Genomic DNA, 15753 nt, shown 5'->3' on the forward strand with positions numbered 1-15753 from the left:
TCCTTCATTCACTGGTCTTCAGATTAAGAAAATCTATACCAGAGGATTGTATTCAAGGAAGTACAACTGAGGGGCATCATGCCCTTGGACATCATTTAGATTATAGGGTCTGGGACCATAAACCTGAACCTGATGCCCTGAGGAGATAAGGTCTGAGGAATCTCAAGGAGGGCATAGGTCTATTTCACATGTAAGAGGGGTGTGAACTGTGTGCATCAAGAGACCGTATTTTCAAAAAATGTCCACGGCAATCCTGCCAGTTCAGAATCTTGCCATTCCACCAGGAAGAAGTAGAGTGTATTTTGAGGCCTTTGACGGCCTCAAAAATAGAGAACTTGAAAGAAAGTAATGCTGTGTAATGCACAAGGCTGGTCATAAAAGGGCATACAGTGTCCCTCTGACTTTCTCTCTCTCAGGACACTCACCCTACAACCCAGCCACCATCCTGTGAGGAGGCGCAGGTCACACAGAGAGGCTGCATTAAGGAGTTCTGCCCAAAGTCCCACCTAAAGGGCGCCTGGGTGGCAGTAAGCGTCCAGCTTGGTTTCAGCTCAGGTCATGATCTCAGGGTTGTGAGATCAAGCCCTATGTTGGGGTCTGTACTGGGCTTGGAGCTTGCTTGGGATTCCTTTGGATTTTCTCTCTCCTTCTGCCACTATCCCTTGCCCCCGGTTCTCTCTCTCTTCCTCTTTCTCTCAAAAAAAACCCCAAAAACCCAAAAAACCAAAAACCAAAAAACAAAAGAAAAAAACACACACACACACAACCAAAAAACCCACCTAAGTTTTAGGTTGACAGTCAGCCTCAACTTCCAGACATACGAAGCAGCAAGCTCCCACCAGACAACTTCTAATTGCCCTTAAAGACTCATGACTGGCATTACTACCTTTGAAAAGCTTTCTCTCTGATCACTACAGTCTGGTATGGCTTCCACTCCCCTGTGCCTCCAACATCCTCCACCATTTCTCATAGTGTGAATCATTCTGCATGCCAACTATTAATTTATTTTCCTTCTTCCCCCATTAGATGTAAAGATCTTATGAACAGTATCTGCCTTACTTACCATTTTTTTTAAATATTTTATTTATTTATCTGTCAGAGAGAAATTGAGAGCACAAGCTGGGGGAGCAGCAGGCAGAGGCAGAGGGAGAAGCAGGCTCCCCACTAAGCAGAGATCACGATGTGGGGCTCAATCCCAGGACCCTGGGATAATGACCTGAGCTGAAGTCAGACGCTTAACTGACTGAGCCACCCAGGCACCCCTGATCTTCCCCTAATCTTCTGTCCTGAGCGCTTAGCATAATGTAGTTGAAACAGAGTAGGCAAATGTGGTGAATACATGAGATAATATATATAAAACAAAAATGTATAAAATAGTGTAATTGGTTCAATAGAACAGTTGAGGTAAAAAACTAGCAGACTGGATTTTTACTTCTCTTGTCATTGTTAATAGAGAGACTGAAAGCTCTCTGCAAACAGACAGTCTGAGATTTCGGGGAGGAAGTCACGCCGAGATGACCGTTTCTGAATGGCACAGCATTGGGACAATGAAAGCATCAAAGTGCCCAGACCAGAGCCACAGTAGAGGGATTCTTAAACATACTGGCAGCGAGACATTGAATGCCTTTAAATATAATTGAGAGTCCCAAAGAGCCTTTGTTTATGTGGGTTAAATGTTATTTTAAACAATTAGCCCTGAGGATTTTAGGATATATTTATTTATTCATTTTCAAATAACATTAATGCACCAAATATGTTAATATAAATAGCATATTTTTATGAAAAATGACTATATCCCCCTAAAAATAATTTAGTGAGGAGAGTGGCATTGTTTTATAATTTTATAAGTTTCTTTGATGTTTGGCAGAAGACAGCTGAATTCTCCTATCTGATTCTGCCTTCAATCTGTCATGATATATTGTTTTGGCTGAGACATATGAAGAAAATCCATCCACACACACACTCTCAAAATTTTATTTAAAAAAATTTATTTTAAAAAGGAAAATACTGGCTTATTGAGTTACACACATGTTCACAATATTGATATATTTTATTATTCAATATCAACAACTACATTTTTTTAAGAATAATTTATTTGAAAGAGAGAGAGAGAAAGAGAGAGTCAGGGGAGAGGCCGAGGGAGAGGGAGAGAGAATCTTCAAGCAGATTCCCTCCTTGGTGCGGAGCCCGATGTGGGGCTCAATCCCAAGGCCCTGGGGTCATGACCTGAGCCGAAGGCAGATGCTTAACTGACTGAGCCACCCAGGTACCCCAACAACTACATTGTTAATATCACCTCTAATCACATCAGTTAAGTCTTTAAATACTGAGCAGGTGTCAGGTCATAATAAGAAGTGTGGGTTTTTGCTTGAAATGTGTAAGACTGATGAATCACAGACCTGCACCCCTGAAACAAATAATACATTATATGTTAATTTAAAAAAATAAAAAATAAAAATAAATAAAAAATTTAAAAACCAAAAAAAAAAAAAAAAAAACACCTTACATTTTATCATTAATTTCAAATACTGTCCCTTGTTTCCCTTGAAGTGACAGGCCCATCTTGTTCATTTTCACACACACACACACACACACACAAATTATCTCCCAAATATCCAAATCTCAGTATCCAGAGTTTATCTATCAGTTGACTCTTTGGAGTAAAAAGTTCTTTGTGTTTCGTGAAAAAAAAAAAAAAAAAAAAAAGTGAGAATTCCAGCTGACAGCTCCAGCTCCAACACACAAGTGCTTTCCTATGAAGGAATTATACATATGTAGGCATGTAGCAGTGATGCTTTTGGTGCATTTCCCATTTAGTCATGCAAAAGTATGTTTAACAAGTCAAAATTGAGATTTAACAAAATTAGCAATTATCCCTGTTTTATGCAGACATTCTTAAATAACACTGGCCTTTGTTTTCTGTTCACTGCAAATATAGGGTGTAGATGTTTCCATGATCATCAGTCCAGCTGGGTGCCTTTGCCTTGATACGCCATTGTTCTTACGCCCACCCGTAAAACCGTCAATGGACAAAAAAAGGCAAGTTGTCTGAAAAAAATGTGACTTCCAAACACCCTGCAAAGATCTTGGGAATAACTGCACACACACCCCCTCCAGGGCCCCACAGACCACTCTTCAAGAACCTCTGCACTGCGTTTGCCCAGCCCTCATTAAAGCCTTCACTGGCTCTCCAGTGTGAAAAGGAAAGAGTAAATTTTGGAAATACTAAATAGTTACATCCCACATGTATAATAATCCAATCGTACCCATCATCATTTTTGAGCAGTATTTGTACAAATCCTCTAACCTAAATGAACACGTGCATGTCAAATAATTTATTTGAAGCAAGCAATCATAGTATATGCAGATATAAACAGAGTGACGGGAGGAAAGAAAAGAGGGAAGCAAGTCTGAGATTTTGCAAATATTCAAGAAATTTAACAGTAGCACCTTGTTTATTAAGAAAAATGTGCTAGTGATTCTCTCCCATTGTAGATATTATTGTACACACCTACCTATGCATGCATGTGGATGTGTCTACAAAATCAGTTATATAGAGACAAGACCACAGAAAGACAGAGAGAAAAGGCAGTTGTCTGTAAGCCAAGGAGAGACATCTCAGAAGACACCAACCCAGCTGACCCCCTGACCTTGGATTTCTAACCTCTGAAATTCCTCTTCCTTCTAACCTCTGAAAAGATAAATTCCTGTTAGAGCCACCCAATTGGTAATATTTTTTTACAGCAACCCCAGAAGACTAATACAGTGTCTTCCAAATTAGTCAAAGGAAAGTAACCAAATGGAGCTGACCAAATCAACATTACATCATGCCCTTAGTGTTCTCATTCAGTAAGACCAGTGAGGGAAGGATGCGCAGAATCACCTACTCTTCAAACTTCAGATTTTCCAAATTCCAAACACTAGTTGCAACATAGAAAGATCTTCTGGAAAGTAAGCAAGTCTTCATGCTTATAAATTCTTCTCTTCCCCAACAGCCCTGTGTTCAATCATTAAAAGAAATATGATGTGGCTTTCTGTCACCTGTTGTTGCCCTCCAATACTCTGGGATCTCTAAATCACTTATACTTGGAGAGTCAAGGAGAAAAGCTTGCACACACTCCCAATCTCTCATTCATTCATTCACCCATTCATCCATCCATTTATCCTACCATCTTTCTCATTGAATCTTTGGACAAATGCATCCTAAAAGCCAGTTAAAATCAAAGAACCATACTATATCCTGGCAATACATATTTTCAAAAAAAAAATAGCTCCTGTCCTCACCAATAAACAATATCAACATCAACAATAATTACACGGTAGGTGTTTATATTCTATGAATAAAAATAAAAGCAGAGGATAAATCCAGGTGAGGCATTGCTGTTTCATTTAGAGGGACCTCACTGGTAATGTGAAGGTTGAGTCTAATCTGGAAAGAGATGAAGGGGCAAATCAAGCAGATATCTGGGAAGTTACATTCTGAGCAGAAGAAACAGGAGATGCAAAGGCCCTGAGATGGAGTTTGGGGAAGAAGTTCTATGTGTTTAGAGTAGAATGAATATACAAGGAGGAGAGGCACAAGAGAATAGACCAGAGAATTTGGGCACTGGCTTTGGAGGTTATCTATCCTAGGGACCACCTGACTCACTCAGTAAGACAGGAAAGTATGAGGAAGAAAACCAATCTAACCTAACTTTTTAACAGGACCCATTGGCTGTCATTTGGAGAACTGACTGGAGATACAGCTGGAAACCAGAGAGAAGACCTTTGCAATAATTCAGACAAGAAAGTTGACAGCGGCTTTTACGTAATTCATATAATTGAGTCATCTTGGGTCCTTTCGAAAACACCCATTGTTGATACATTCTTTAAAAATGCTGATTCAATAGGCTTAAACTCGGTGATCGATATATTTAGTAAGTGCCCCAGGTGATTCTTCTCACAGGCAAATTTAGGAAGCACAGTCTCAGAGCAACTGGAGATAGAGGAGGCAATAAAGGAGAATCAAATACAAGGAAAATACTTTGAAGGTCAAATGGACAAAAGTAGGTGCTGGATACTCAATGAGGAGCAAATCCAAGGTTTAGTTCAGTAATTGGGGTCATCACATGTAAAGAGCAAGGTACCATAAATGAGTTTTCTTCTCATGGAGAAAATAGTGGAGGGACTCTGCACCATCATCCAGTAAGGCCAGTCTAGCTAAAAATTCTACACAGAATTTGCCTAGACACTCTTCCAATTCACTAGACCCAGTAATTTGTATGGACTTCTCCACCACCCCCATCAAATCCATCCTGCTTATGGGCCCAACTGGAAGCATGTGGAAATGGGAGGGGCTGAGGAGCTTGTAGAGGGGTGGAAATCCCAGGTTCAATAATTTATAGTAACCAATATGCATTCTTCAGGCAAAGCAAAAATTATCGATTAAGAGATGTTCACTAGAAAAATTTTTAAGAGTTTCTTTCAAAATGTTGAATCTCCTTTTTGCTTGAGAATCAGCACATGTTTAAACAATAATTAGCACAAGTTGCTACACAGTTTACCTCTGGTTAACCTTCTTTATGTAACACAAGTCTGACTGGACAAACTAACACGGTGGTTAAACAAATAATTCTTTTTCTCATAGGAAATGTCTAAAATTCTTCCTCTAGCCCAAAAGAAAGCAATCTTAAATTTGATATGATTTAAATAGCAGATTTTGTGAAGTGATTCATGTTTTTCTAGCAAAGAAAAGTAAATGTTACTATAACTTTGGTGTGTCTTCTTTATAGAAAGGCATTTCTTGTTTTGTTCCTTTGTGTCTTTTTGTACAAAAGCCAACATATATTTTTTTTAATTATCAAGAACTGAGTTTCTGAATGTAAGTCACACTTAATAACTCACATATAGAACATTGTGGGGGGGTGCATGGGTGGCTCAGTGGGTTAAGCTTCTGCCTTCCGTTCAGGTCCTGATCACAGGGTCCTGGAATCAAGCCCCACATTGGGCTCTCTGCTCACCAGAGAACCTGCTTCCCCCTCTCTCTGCCTGCCTCTCTGCCTGCTTGTGTTCTCTTTCTTTCTCTCTGTCAAATAAATAAATAAAATCTTAAAAAATAAAAAGAACATTTTTTGTTTTATTTAACTTAAGGGAAGAAAAAAGCTAAAACACTTGATTTGTCAGAAATCACGATCAAGTTTTAGACGACGTTTTGCACTCCATAATAAACAAATGCCAGATTTAATCCAAAGAATCTCCCGAAAATATTCAGTGATACCTGGTTATAAGAGGATTATAGTTTTGTATCACTGCCTAGGCACATTGAAGCTTTTACTGATCACAGGATTAGCCAAAGACAGGTATTTTACTCCCCAGATCCAAACTTTCTTCCACTGTGTTGGCAACCTCTTCAGGATTTTCAGTAACTGCTGTAAACAGTGATTAGTCTTACAGTTAGCATTTACTTCTACCATTGATGGGTGGAATCTGGGAACCCAGAATCTACTAGAACATTCTCACATCCTCCATCATCAGTTGCCAAGTATTTGATGGACACAAAAGCATTCAGAAACAGTGGGAAAGTATGTAGCTTCTCACAAAGGCAGAAGATTTATCCTTCCTCGAATCACTTCCTTTTCAACTCCATGAGCATTTGCTTCTTATCAAAATTCATCATGAAGGGGCGCCTGGGTGGCTCCATGGGTTAAAGCCTCTGCCTTCAGCTCAGGTCATGATCCCAGGGTCCTGGGATGGAGTACCGAGTTGGGCTCTCTGCTCAGCAGGGAGCCTGCTTCCCCCTCTCTCTCTCTCTCTGCCTGCCTCTCTGCCTATTTGTGATCTCTCTCTGTGTGTCAAATAAATGAATAAAAATCTTTTTAAAAAATCATCATGAAGTAATGACACTACATTCAGGCGATATCAGCTCTGCCTTCCTGGAGCATCCATCCATTCCTCTGAACGACAAATATGTAGCACTTTCTACATGTTAGGCAATTTCTTTTTTTCTCTTTTTTTTCCTTGAGATTATTTATTTATTTATTTGACAGAGAGAGAGAGAGAGAGATTGAGTGTGAGCACAAGCAGGGAGAGCAGCAGGCAGAAGGAGAGGGAGAAGCAGGACCCCCACTGAGGAAGGAACCCATAGATGAGCTTGACCCTAGTACCCTGGGATCATGACCTCAGTGGAAGGCAGTCACTCAACCAACTAAATCACCCAGGTGCACCATGTTGGGCAATTTCTTAAACATTGAGAACCTGGTGAAAGAAAGAACAAGTTCATTATCCTTAGAGCTTAAATTCTGGTGGGAAGATGGACAGCCGATAAAAACGAACAAACAACGTCATCCCAGATAGCAATAGCTATGACAAGAATAAAGTAAGCTCCTGGAGAAACCAAAGGACACTGGTAAAAAATTAGTGAAATTTGAATAAGATCTACAGTTTAGTTAACAATATCATGAGGTCGTGATCATTGATCACACTAAACCTAGGTAAGATGTTAACATTAGGGGACACAGGAGGAAGGATGTAGGGAACTCTACACTGTTTTCACAGATTCTAAGTTTAAAATTAACTCAAAATAAAAAGTTTAAATGAAAATAAAGAAAGCAGGGTAGTAGGAAAGAGAGCAGCCATGGGAGGTTGGAGAGGGCAATTTTACATGGGATAGCCAGAGATCCCTTCTGTGAGGAGGTGACATTGGAATAGGTGCCTACACACAATGACTGAGGTGAAAAGTCTTCCAGATAGAGGGAACAGCCAGTGCAAAGGTCACAAGGCAGGAGTGAGCATCATGGATTTAAGACAGAGAAAAAGGGTTGATGTGGATGGAATCAAGAGGGCAAGTGGGCATTGGTCACAAACTAGGCAGGGAACCAGATCTGGCCAGACTGCACTGGGTGGCATACACCATCAGTGCTGAGAACTATGGAAATTTTCAAGGAAGAGAAAATTGGGATCTTATTTCAATGCTTCAAGTAGTTTAAGTCAATTGGAGACAGGATGGAGGGAGACAAGAACAGAACAGAGATAAGAATCTCCCAGGAGATTGATGAGAGACTACTGCACAATTCCACAAGTTACTGAGTTACTAAGAGAACCAGGGCAGATACCATGAATCTCTGGATCCGTTTTGAAAGTAGAGCCATCGGATTTACAGATCAATTGGATGTTGGGTCTGAGAAAAAGGGAGGAGGTAAGTAGGACTCCTAGAAATCTGACCTGATTTTCATTGTACACCAACATGGTGTTCAGAGTACAATCTGAAATGTAAATGTGGTTTATGTTGAATATTCTAGAATGTCTTAGAAGAAAGACCATGATACATTGATTTGGCTGTAAACAGGTGTTTCTCTTTTCATCCTGTGCTGCTGCTATGATCGAATTACATGGATTACAAACTTCATGACATCAGAAAACTTACGTAGGTCACGAGATGGCTTTCCCAGGGAGGGCCACCTGATTCCTCCTCACTCCTATGGGACTTGGGTTGTACTGGTAGTTAAAGTAGGAAGATACATAGTTATAGTTCTTGCTGTGGTTATAGTTACACCTAGGTAGAGATATAGTTACAGACACAGTTATAGCTATAATCTGTCTCATTAAAAGTAAAGCTGTTGAGCTATCAGATCTTGGGCAGGGGACAAAGCAGGTATCTCTAAGCTCCTCCTAACATCCTAACATAAGAAAACAAAAGAGCAAAGAGTGGGACCTGAAGATTCCATTCAGGGACAGGAAGAGAGCTGTGTACGGCGCTGAAAGAAACTACTTGGAAATGCTTTGAATCCTGGAAAGAGACAACACTGACTTAAGTCAGCCGGAGTCAGATAAGACACTAGTGATGTTTAAAAAAGAAAAGGATGCCAGGATTTAAGGGTATAACGTTGGCCACACAACCAGAAAGGTGAGTGTAAGACAGGGGTTTTGGAGTTAGAAGCCTTACTTCAAATCATACCTCTGCTACGAACTTGCCTTGGGCAAGGTTTTTAACTTACTTGAGCCATGGATTTCCAACCATAAAATGAATGTAATCATTTCTCAGGGTTGTTGTGATAAATTTATGAGATTTAGGGAATGCTATCTACACAGTATCCACAACATTCTAGATGTTCAATAAATGAAAATACCCTTCTGCTTCGTACTCCTCTCTTTGCCAACCACACCTGTATGCTTCCCCTACCCCAGAGTTTACCCCAAATGTTCAGACAGCAACGCATGCCATTGAGCAAAAAGGCCATCACTGTAGGGACTCTTGGACAGTCTTTTCTTCCAGCTGCCAACATTTTCATAGACTTGGGAACACATAATTTATGAAGTACTGCAAAGTGTTTATTCCCGTGACATCTCTGCTGAAATATAAAATCTTTGTAGGCTTTGATATTTCCTACTTTAGTCTCTTTTTTGCTAGCCCAAATAAATAATGCAAGAAAATTATGATTACTACTTTATTCAGGAATGTGTTTCCTGGGAAATACAGGTTTTCCAGGTGTTGAGTCAAACGAGAAAAAAAAGTGATAATTGCCTCAGAATAATCAGCAGTCCTGATGGTATTATACTTTTGTGTATGTAAGGATGGTCTATATTAGGTACAAAGATATATGAATTTCACATTAAAAAGATGGGATTTTATATGCAAATCCTCCCTTAGTCTTCTTTCTAATTAAAAGTACAAACTGCAAATATGAGAGCTGATGTAACATCAAATTACATTAAAGGAGCTAATGAAGGCAACACATCAACTATCTCCTTTTTCCAAACATATATTTACCTTAGTCCCCTCCAAAGAATCATTATTTGTCACTTATAAGGACAGTAAATGGAGCACAGAGTTGATCCAATTATCTGATTAGTTTGGACTTTAAGCCTATAGAAGAGATATTAATCATGCCTAATTCCCATAAGAGGGGTATGCAATCCAGAGCCCACAGAAGGGCTGACTTTCCACTCTCTACAATACACATCACTTTTGCTATTCTCTTCCTCCCCATATTTCCTTCCTCTAATCCTTCTTTTCAGGCCAAGGAATATAAAGGGAAATTAGTGTATAATAATCAGAATAATCTCAGGAGTCTATTTGTGTAAATGTGTGAGAGCTTTTATATTTTGGATATACTAAAAAGAAGAAATGCAGATGGCACAGGAGCAAAAGGGGCTACTTTTGGAAAGAGTATTTTTTGAGCTTGACACACACAAAGTGTTCTATTAGACCCATGTGAGAGTGAGAGATGAAGATTTGGAGAAAGACCAACCACCACTGTATGGTTTTGTTTTTTATTGACAACTCACTGAAACAGAGATGCTAAGGGCAGGCAGAAGGAGTAAGGTGGGAATTACCGAGAAGAAATTTAAAAGGGTGGAAGGACAGACACGACCATGTTTATTTCATGATAGCTGTCGGTGTCACTGCCCACCCTCCACTCCCCTTCTAGTGGGAGGAGCACCCTGTGTTTGCTTTGAGGGGAATACACTCTCCTACTTTCAGCCCTCATGCTTCTGGTAGACTTTATACAAGCCCTTGGCTCCAAAAGTAAAATCCACAACCAGCCTAAGGCAATCATTGCCTTCCATGTCCCAGGCTCCAAGTTCATATATGAGAACCTGAACTGAATTCTGTGAGGGCCCAATTTGAGGGACTCTATTAAGCTATTGGGGAAGAAGACTTTCCTTTCAATATTTCTCTGAATACCATGTGGGAAAAGTAGCCACCACAATGGCTTGACAATGGAGATATCTAGAGAAACCAGAAACGAGACATGGATCCCTCCTTCCAATAAGTTAGTCCAGGTCCTGTACAAATAGTCCCTTTTGGCTTACACTAATATTTGTTATGTTTTCTATAACTTGTAAGGGAAAGAAGCAATATTCCCAGAATTTCCAGGATGATACCAATTTAAAATTGTCATTGACATAATGGCCGGCCTTGTATCTTTATGGTTGTGGTGAGTACAAACACCTCCTACACGGGTCTATACTGGGATGAGAAGAGAATGCTAGTAGGGGTTCTGGAAAGCCAAAAAAAGTAGGATGTCTTGGAAAAGGAAAAATCCTTAAAGAAAAATATAAAAGCACCAAAGACTAATTTTGAAGGACTCAAAGTGTTCCTGGAGCCAACCGTGTGATAATTTAATTCAAACTACCAAGGGAAATCATCAAAAATGACATATACATTCTTAATATCAAACTAGAGTCAAGTGACATTATAAGATCTGGTCATGTCTATTCTACGCATTTAAAGTCCAAATGAATCAGGTAATTGGGTCAATTCCTTACTTTAGCAGAACACTACTGAGCTTGAAAAATTAAAGCTCCCAAGTGTGGTACAACTCAATTTACTAGTCTTCAAAATATCCTACCATAAACAGTATTAATCCCTGAAAGAAATCACTGAGAATTATGGTGTTATTGAAAAAGTTTAAACACCAAAGTTCCTGAGAAATCAAGAGTCTTGCTTCACACTCATGAATCTGAACCTGAAGTAAGTTTGAAATAGCCTCTTGGTATCAGCATGTAATATTAAAATTACCAATAAAAGATTGATTCCATGATGCTGGTGCTTTAAAAAGATGCACACATAGAAGCACTCGAAGTTGGAACACAAAACATTAAACAAACAAAGAAACAAACAAACAAATTGAAAAGCCTATAAGTGGGAACAATTATCCTATTACAGAAATCTAGTTCACAAATTAAAGGCAACGTGGTAGATCATCTCCAAGATGGACATCATCTATTCTTTCCTTTCCTGTACATGAATGCCCAACCCCTTTAGTCTATTCCCTCCATCCCTTTGAATCTGGTCTGAATGAGTGGTAAAATGAGGCTGAAGGGACATCCCAGGATTTCTGAGGTGAGGTCATAAGAAGTCTCTCAGTTTACATTTGGGCCTTTTAGTACTCTCTCCACTGGAAAGTCCTTTCTGGAAGAAACCAGACACTAGATAAGAAGTCTGAGCATCTTGCGATCACCCTGTTGTGAGGAAAACCTAAGAGAGGCATGTGGAAAAGTCACATGAAAGAAAGGGATTGAGGGGGAGAGAAGAGACAGAGAAGGGAGGAGAAAGGGGAAACAAAAACGGGAGAAGTGAGGAGAAGGGTGGGGTGGGGCATGGAAATTCACTCCTATCTGGCCTTACCTATTCCAATCATCCCAGTCTAAGTTCCAGACAGGTGAGTGAAGAAGACAGACATTCCAGGATAGCAGATGTGTTTAGAGATAGGAAGTGAGCCCAACCAATAGCCCACCCAAGACTCCAGGGAGCCATCTCACCCAACTCCAGCCATGAAAGCCACCCCACCTCAGGCCCCAGTCATCATGAAGTATACACAGATCAGCCACCCTGTTCTTACGAGGTAACCAGAACAGCAGCTATCATTTGAAGACAAGAGTCTTTGTCTGGATTAGTACTTTCCAACTAAATCGCCCACTACAATCTAAATCTACATCAGGAAGTGGGGTAGTCTAATGTTCTGCAGAAGCTAAGTCAAAGTCAAAGAAAAGTCAAAGCAAAGTCAAAGCTGCGGTTCCAAGCTTTTTGAATTGCCACACTGTGCTTTGTTGAAGCGGGAGAGCAAGTAATCCATATTTCACAGACTATTTTAAGACACAAAGAAATGGGAGCAGTACTTATGAACCTGAGTTCTGGGACCTAGTCTTGAAAACGTTAAAGATCATCAAAATCATGCAATCAATTGATCACTGAAGGAACAAAAGCCTCTCACCATCTGTTTCAGTCTATTTGGCCAACCTAACTCATATGAGATGAAGCCATTTTGCCAACACAGTCTGTGTTTCTGATTTTCTAAACTTACACTACCTCTGACCTTTATGATTAAAATCTAATTAAAATATGGTTATTTTTAAAAGGTAGAGATGGCGTAATTGTCTCATCTATTAAAGTTATGACTAATTGTTAACCTTCTTAACTTGCTGATTCATTGCCATGCCTTTCATTTCAACCTTTTTCAAAGCAAAGTCCAAAAAATTCAGATTGCAAAACAAACTGCTGAAAAAAAATATGCAATTCACTTTCATTGCATGATAAAAAACAATTTGAGAGGCTTTTACAAATTTACAAGTCTAACCTTCTAGAACTGTGAATTAACTGAGTCATCAATTCAATTACCCAACTTTTCCATTTAAATAAATTAACCAAAAAGATGATTTAACAACTACGACATGCCTGTCCCTACCCTGGGCACTATGAAGGAATATAAAAGAATTCTATGGCTTTCCTCATGCTCATAGAAGTTGAAATCTGGTTGGGAAAATAAAAGTTGTGAACATAAACAAATTCAAGGATCATAAAAGAGGTCTGCCTTCCTCCAGGAATATAACCCACCTACAAATGAGAGAAGAAAATCATACACAGATATCAATCTTCCAAGCCACTGACTGCCACAAGACTTTCCCCCATGTTCTATCTGAATGCCACCTGGCCTTCCCTGCCAGGCTTAGAAAAATCCTTAACTATTGTTAAATATGTGTCTCCTGCTGTTATCTGATCATAGAATTGCTCATGTGAGAAGCTGCTATGGCAGAAATTCCAGTATCTCAGACTTAGTTCTTGTGACTCTTGATTTGGGGCTCATATGTGGACCCGCCGTGTTCTCTGTCCATGGTCCTCAGTATAAATTTCAAGTCAAATCTGAACAGTCATTAGGACCTCTTGTCTATCTGGTTTCATCTCTTTGAGGGGATGACTCAATGTCTCTTTGACGTGTTTCCCAGAGAGTCTCCAAAGTTAATCATTTGTACACCACATAAGTCTATTTAAAGTTACAATGTCACAAATGGGAAATCTAGCACTTCAGAAACAACCTCCTATAAAGCACTGGCAACCACAAATTTGCTTATTAACTTTACTCATTAAGATAAAGAGAACATTTAGGAAAGGCTAGGCATATTCGAATACTGTTGGCTCTCCAAAGGAATTAGGAGAGCCTGTGTATTATCTCCTCCAATAATGTTTTCCTTTGTTAAGTGTGACTGCTTTCGGAAACAAAATCTTAAGCAGAAGTCAAAATAAGACAGATAAAGTGGTATTGCTTTGATGTTCTTCAAAATACCATCTGCCTTGTCTCCACCCCCTTGGCTCAGAGCTCACAACTCCCAATGGTCCCATTGTATTTCCCTGAGCTGCTAGGAGTCTGTTGGATGCTGGTAAATCATTTCTCTCTCTCTCTCTCTCTCTCTCTCTCTCTCTCCCTCTCTCTCTTCCTCTCTCTTTCACACACATACACACACCTTCTACCATTGAGTAGTCTGCTGGATTCTGGTAAATCATTCTCTCTCTCTCACCATCTCTCTCTTTTTCACACACACACACACACACACACACACAAACACACACACACCTTCTACCATTGAATTTTTCTTTTCTTTTTAAAGAACCTCCATTACTTCAGACTTTTCTACCCAGAGACAGAGGATAGACAAGTTAGAAATGTCAATATACTTTGCCAAAACTTTTTTTTCCTTATTTTTAATGTAACCCCTTATAAAAGGATGTCAGGATTAAATTCCAAAGCCAAGACTACAGGAAGAAGAAAAGGAAAGGAAAGGAAAGGAAAGGAAAGGAAAGGAAAGGAAAGGAAAGGAAAGGAAAGGAAAAAGAAAGAAAGGAGGGAGGGAGGGCGGGCTGGAGAGAAGGAAGGAAGGAAGAAAGGAGGGAGGAAGGGAAGGAAGGAAGAGGGAGGAAGGAAGAAAGAAAGAGGGAGGGAGAGAGGAAGGAAAGGAAGAAAGAAAGGGAGGGAAGGAGGGAGGTAAAAGAAAAGAGAAAGCAAAAACAGAACAAGGGGTAAAACAGGTCACCAGTGTTCTAACAGAGTCTGTAAACTTAGAACCAGAGAATTCACTATCTGTTTTTCTCATCTGTCTAATCCAAATTTGTCAAGGTCAATTTTAGGTTTGTGAAAGCTCTATTTTCAGGCAGTACCCAAAACTTACACATCTAAGCCTCTCAAGAAGATACTCTGTGCCATGAAAACATTTTGCTGGAATCAGAGGGTTTGGTTCTACGATGTGATCTGAGCTATGGTTACCACTCATCTTCACCATCTCCTTTTCCACCATGCAGCTAACACAAACCATGAGCTGTCTGCTCTTACTATTTCTGTGCCAACACTCCCCGATTGAAACCATCTTTCACCCTTACCCTTCTCTGAGTTTAGATGTCTTTTGGGTAAGGTTTGAGGGAAAGAAAGCATTTTGAGTCATTGAGTATTACCTGTTGCTTCTTAAACCTATTTCAAGATGTTCCATGGACTTCACCCCAGTTGTGTTCTGATATCTGAGACCTTTTCCCCTACAAACCAAAACCAATAGAGAGTCTTTCAAAAGAATGGGTAAACATTCCAGAGATGTTCTTGTTTTTCTCCCAACAGGTCTGCCCATCCCTACAAATTACATTCTTGTAAGAATAGTTCCAACGTGAGTCACAACAACAAAGGAAACAGGGTTTCTCAATGTGGCACAGGCAAAACTTCTCTAGTTGAATTTGCATGTTGTTTATATTTTCAAACAGGAACTGGAAGGAAGGGGTTTCACTCTTCACAGCGTATACCCAGTCATAAGTTCACTTCAAGCTCTGCTGTTTGCTCAGTTCCCCTTAGCAGTGAATGCTTGGAACGCAGCACTATGACTCAATTTCCCTTCCTTTCATCTCACTCATTCTTTCATCCATCTTTCCCAACACGCCATGAGTACATTCTTTGCCTGTGCTCGTTCCAAGCTTCAGTTCTAACCGCATCTCTCTACCGATCCCTCCCCGTTCTGGAA

This window comes from Lontra canadensis, unplaced genomic scaffold, assembly GCF_010015895.1.
Source record: "Lontra canadensis isolate GAN:19392208 unplaced genomic scaffold, GSC_riverotter_1.0 scaffold41, whole genome shotgun sequence".
NCBI lineage: Eukaryota > Metazoa > Chordata > Mammalia > Carnivora > Mustelidae > Lontra > Lontra canadensis.